The sequence below is a fragment of the Rhipicephalus sanguineus genome, chromosome 8, assembly GCF_013339695.2.
Source record: "Rhipicephalus sanguineus isolate Rsan-2018 chromosome 8, BIME_Rsan_1.4, whole genome shotgun sequence".
In the NCBI taxonomy this organism is placed as follows: domain Eukaryota; kingdom Metazoa; phylum Arthropoda; class Arachnida; order Ixodida; family Ixodidae; genus Rhipicephalus; species Rhipicephalus sanguineus.
Genome location: NC_051183.1, coordinates 15,906,459 through 15,912,721, shown reverse-complemented (window position 1 = coordinate 15,912,721; position 6,263 = coordinate 15,906,459).

The window sequence follows — 6,263 nt, the reverse complement described above, 5'->3', positions numbered from 1 at the left end:
TGGTACTGACTGAATGCTTCCATAACACTTGTCCTGAATTCTTGTGTAGTCTTTGTGCATGTTCGCTGGTGTTATAGATGGAGCCGTCTTTTTTTCTTCTCAGTCGATGCATTCATCCTCCCCCGGAACTTTCCTAAAGCTTTCCACACCTAACCTGATTTTGCACAGCCCCCAGGATCGGAGGCATTGCTGGCTTTCTGCACCTCACCTGTTTTTGCATTATCTCCGTGGTGAGCCCGCTTTGGGCCAAGCAACAATGTCATGTGATAAGGTCACCATGTGACGTACGCCATGTAGCCATGGCAAATAAAAAAATACGGGGGGAGGGGTAGGGGCACAGGCCTGGTGTGCCACCCCTGGCTACGCCACTGCCACCGACGGTCAACTTTCGGGTTTAATGAGGCTTTCACCTTAATACCTGTTCATCCGAGGTACTAGTGTCAAATCCAATGTTGGTTTGGTTGCTTTTCTGCACGTTAACGTCCCAAACAGACCTGGGCTGTGAGCCACGGCGTAGTGGAAGGCTCCCGGTATGTTTAGACCCCCTACGGGGCTCATTAACGTGCGTTCGCATCGCACAGTACAAAGGTTTTAAAGACGATAGCAACGATAGTCTTTCTTGGGAAACTTAAACGCAGAAATTTTGATCTGTCTGTCTTTCTGTTTGTCGGCACGTCACTCGATTCAGCCACCCGGCCAAAGTTGAACCACTTGCCCAAGGGCCAGCCATCTTGAACGGCTGACTAGGTTCATACTTGTGTACATTGTTGATCAAAAAGCAAACATTACGCATATCTGAGGCGCAACATCGCTAGGTAAGTATTAGGTGGTGTGTTCCTTTAATAGAAAATACATAGATACGTAATTCTAGAGACCCTAGTTTCTTAAGCTGCGCTGAAAATGCGACTGCGCTGAAACTTGCTTTCCTCCGTGCCCTCTGCACGAGCTCATTGTTGTGTTTCGGTTTCGGTTCAGTATTGCACTGTACGAATGCCATGGGGCGCCGCTCTGGCATTCCTCTTTTACCCAGGCGACGTGTAAATAAAAGAGTGTGTGGAGAGTACAAGGAGGTTTTTTAACCTCCTTGGGAGAGTACTCGTTGAGTGCGGACGTTCTGCTTCGGCGCTTCGCGCCAAACCGCGTGTTCGGGCTGGCTGGCGTCCGCGCCGGTCGCGTTGGTCACCGCCGGTCTTCGCCTGCCGCTGCGCCGGGACTACCAGCCCGCAACACAGCACTCATGTTTCCCGACGTATTGCCAGATGGCGTCCATATCTCACGCAGCGCCTCTTCTATCGTCTTTAGACGACATTTGCAGCGAAGTACGCAGATACGCGGCCAATTTTTTAGCAGTTCACCTCCATGGAAATGCCATCGCGGAGGCGTGGAGGATGTAAGCCAGGTGTGTCGCGAAGAAATAAAGCAAGTTTAAAATGAAGTGGAAACTCTCGAACGTTTCTTAAAGGGACACTAAAGAGAAACAATGAATCGGCTTATCTCGATAAATTGTGCTCTCAGAATTCTAACGTCGTTAATTTCGCCATCAAGGTTTATTAATAGAGGGGAAAATCGTTCAAAGTATCATTTTTAAATTTCGCGCCGGAATCTCCCCGCGTGACGTCAGGGATTTCAAAGTGTATTTACCGTATTTTGGCGCCATTGGCTCAACAAAATTTCCCCAAAGTTAATATGTTAAGTTTATAACCCCCTCAGAGGAGAATGTACTTCATTTTTACCGATTAGGAACTACGTAGTCCCTAGTAGGTGCCGTCAAGACATGTAACGCCACGGTAAATGGTGCGGAAGCTTCAAGGTGGCGTCGCCACCCACATTTTGTTTTTGGGCGTTTTCTCGCTTACTAAGCGTCTTCTCGCAGCAAGCGTGGTGCTTTTGGTATCGCGAAAGAGTACTTTACTAATATGAGAAAAATCGTTTTGCTCTTTAATGACCCTTTAAACAATACCGGTTTGGCCTCGCGTTTATAGGCACTTTTCCATGTGACTGTTTATTTGTGTTTACGTCTGTGTTATTTGTTTTGTTTTTTCTTTCCTCTTTCTTTCCCCCTATCTACATTTCCTCTGTTTCTCCCTTCCCGAAGGAGTAGGCAGGCGTTGTCAGCCTGTTCCCTCCCTATTTCTTCTGTGTCTTTTTTGCTGACCTATGGATGTATATACTTCCTTCGCACAAAATCACATTGCTTCTCTGATGCCATACTGTGGCCCTATTTAACTCGTCTCCTCGTGAGTACCTTCGCACTGTATTTCGAGGCTTGGCCGGCACACAGTGCGTATGAGGGAAAAAATACAAATAAGAAATTTCGTTCATGGTAATGAGATGAATAGTTCATAGTGTCAACAACATTTGGGCAAAGAGACGTCACAGACAATTTTAAACTTACAGGACGGGCACGAGAGAGCGTTCGCTGAGAAAAAAGAATACTGAGACCATGGCCTCGACCGACATCTGCGCTGTAGGTCAAAAAGCCATTGCTCCTTCTAAAAACCATTAAGTTCAGCGACCGTGTATGATAGGTCGATGAACGGTGTTATCTAGGTGACGCGTGTATCATATGTTTCCCTTTCCTTTTTCCTTTCGCTTTCTGTCGACTTCCTCCTCTCCCAGTGTAGGTTCAACTTCCTCTTCTTTCCTCCTCCTTTCGCGCGCGCTGTCTCGCAGGCTATGTTACAACAATTTCGATATGGCAACATATCTTTTAATAGGTGTACAGTGCCTGACGCAGACAGCCCAAACAGATGTTGCTATTGGTTTTGAAGAAGGGTATAGTTTACGGGGCCAGTTGGTCCAGCATCTAAAAAAAATGCAGCGCGAAGTAACATAGTCGAAGGTAAAGCTTCTTCCTGTGTTTCCTTACCTTCGGCTTTGTCATTTCGCACTTCCTTCTTGAAGTCGCTGTTAAGTTTTGCAGCGAAAGCTATTATGAGAACACAACAACAGCCAATTTTGGTGGCGTGATTGTCCGCCGCCGCCGCCAGCGTCCGTAACCGCTATCACGCGAAATGAGAAAAAAAGTATCCAGGATCGAGCGGGATTTGAACCCGGGCCCTCGGCGTGGCAGTCGAGTATTCTACAACAGAGCCACGCCGGTGCTTGCAACTCCTTCGCAAAAAGACCCTATACAGGCGTCATGTCGGGTAAGGAATCACGTTAGCAGATGCAACATAGCGTGGTAGACGAATCAAATACATTTTATATTATTGTTGAGGTCTAACGTCCCAAAACCAAGATGACGAATAAAATCAGATAGGCGTCACACAATGCGAATTTCGTAACAGGTGGGTGGTTTAAAGTTTTCGACTCATTACAAAGGGCTCAGCCATAATTATTCATTGTCATCTGCCACAACATCAACAAAGTGCACATAATGCGTTACAGATGTATAGCGGGTACTCCGTTTGTCCACAGAATTACGAATAATCACATAGTGGGCGCTCGCCTACTTCGCCAAAAATTACGATGATTTATGGCATAGTGGATACTGTGCAAGTGTTCTTCTATAAGTTGCCCCAAGAGAGTTTACAAAATGTTATCGGAAGGCCGCTCTTCCAGCTTTCGCTGTGATTGCGCTGAATTTTCCGCGCAGGCCTGGCGTTTTTCGGGCATGCCACGCAGTAAGATATCGGAAACAAACGAGACAATTAATTGGCCCTTATCTATAGTTATGCTCCGATATCCTCTTTATCCCATATTGCTCTTAACTTGAACCGAAACAATCAATTTCAGTTTCTTAGTATACTGTTTATTAATATTCCGAAGACCGGAAGTAACTGCTCGACCGGAAGCGCTTGGAAGAGATACAAGAGGGTCACTCGGGGCTCGAGCCACTAAAAATAGGAAATGGAACGCCAGTGTATTTCAGTGGATAGTTTAAAGGGGCCCTGCAACGCTTTTTCAGCATGGTCAGAAAACGCTGCCGATCGGTAGTCGAGGCTCCTGAGAACACGCGAGCCAAACATTATAGCGCAGCACGCGGCCTGTAATTTGCACTTGATTCTGAAAGTCGGCTAGGAATCACTCCCTCTTCTCTCTACAAATGATGCCGTATACCGAAGTTACTGCGCCATATAACCAAAGTCCACGGCCGTTGGCTGAGTTGAGCACGTGAGCTGCATAGTGACCGCGGCAGGCGCGGGAGGCCGCCACGTGCCCGCGCGTGCGCTCACGATCACACTGAAAGTAAGCAGCGCATTCGTAGGAAACAAAAAGTGCTAAAGGTCATGACGCACGCGTGACGTATCTTCGTTTCCCCGTGCATCCCGTCCTGCTTAGCTTACAGCGCGCTCATCGGGAAGAGAGGAGAGAGAAAGCAATTACAGTGGGCGACTAATCTCTGAAACGCCACTCGTACTTGACCAATTCTAAAAATTTTTGCGGCGGTCTATTCATGAGGCAATAAACTCTAATAAACCATTGGATGGTTACTTGAGAAGTGTTGCAGGGCCGGTTTAAGGGACAGATACCATCTCTGTTTACAAAAATATAGGGGGGTTGTCGATGTGTGCGTGAGCTTTCGAAGGCCATGAAAATCGCCCAATGGCTGGTTTCTGTCGGTTGTCGCGCAGGTCTGTGACGTCATAGGCGGCACAATCTCATAATGTGTCTCGAAAGCTACAAGAGTAGGTGCAGCGTCATAGTGAGATTCCTTCCACAGGCAGCAGAATGATACTCGGCTCGCAACTCCGCGGCAGAATCGTGTATATATATGCCGATTAGTGTCCTTTCAGAAGGATAGCTCGACTACTCCCGGTACAAACCCGGAAAACGCCTTTGTGCATGCGTTTGACCTTCAATCTCGGCCAAGCTAAATGCCGGAGAAAGGACTGCAGAGAACATTAGTGTGGTGCATTCGCGAAAACGAGCAGCGGCTCAAGCGTGGCCTCCGCGATTAGCTCTGGCAGCGGGCGCGCTAATCGCGGAGGCCACGGTTCAAGGCATAGAGTTTCCTACAATACTTACTAGAGGGGATTCTGGCGCTAATGTCTATGGGAGCTGCAACGCATGGCGCTTCAGCCAGCATGGGAATGATGGGTAGTACATAGATTTGTCTAAACATCGTTCTTTCGGCTCCGTTTGGCTCCGCGTCGCCTGCGTCCGCTTTGTCGCAAAACGAAGTTCAGCAAAAGTCAGCAGTTCCACTTCACCACTTTAACCTTTTTAGGCTCCCCAATTCAAATCTGGTCACGAAGTTCACAACGATCCATTCTTTTGACCGAAAGAAAACCAAAGCACAGCGATAAACAAAGCCACAAGTGCGTTCGAAGCCGTAAGTACGAAGATTAGGCAAATCTGTGTACTACCCATCATTCCCATGGTGGCTGAACGATCGCAGTGCCAGAGTCCCCTCTTGTTAATTTTAGGAAACTCTATAGTTCAAGGTGAGTCTTTCGTGCTGCCACAACCAGAGGCGCTGTTTGCATCCAAGTTTCACTGCGTGTTCGCGCCGAAAGCGCCGATGGTGCCGAGCAGCGTCTGTGTGTTGTCTTGAAGTGAAACACTTTGGCTCCCTTGGCGCGGCGTGTAAACTTATCGTCGTCCTCGCCTAAACCAAGACGTGCAATGAAAGTAAGTTTCTACAAGCCAATGATCCCGTCATTTCGCAAAGTAAGAAAAACGCAGCTATCACTCGACAAACCTGGTTTAACCAAGCACGGAAATTTTTGTCTCCAAGTTCAAAAAGCGTTCCGGTGCGCGCTCAGTCGCGACAAACATGCAGCTATTCTCTAACGTGATATAGCATTCAAGAGGTATACATTTATACCTCCGTGGGGGGTATACCACGAAGGTGTAGACTAATCAGCGCAAGTGAAGTTTTGCACATGACTTCTAGCCACAATGCGCATAAGCGGGACTTACGGTGAAGTGCGAACGATGTATACCTAATGTATTTTATTCCGAAAGAGTAAACCACAATTTCCTTAGAAGTATAGACGATTTTGCTTAAGACATATGGGCGCCGCCACCTTGAAACGAATGTTTTCTGATATTTGTTTAACGTGACGTGAATTTATAAGGTCGTGAAACATCGAATGCACCAATCCAACCGTTTGCGTGCGTGTACGGCCACCGCAGAAGTGTTCGTTTAATCGTTAAAAAAAACTAACGGCATGCAAGGTTAACTACCCAATATGGCGTAACCGTAACGACAACCGTAAAATAACGTATATTTTGCCAGAACATTTACAAATGCTGCGACGGACACAAGAGAAATAAATTAGACGTGGATTTGGCGCATCCACTAAGTTCGTATG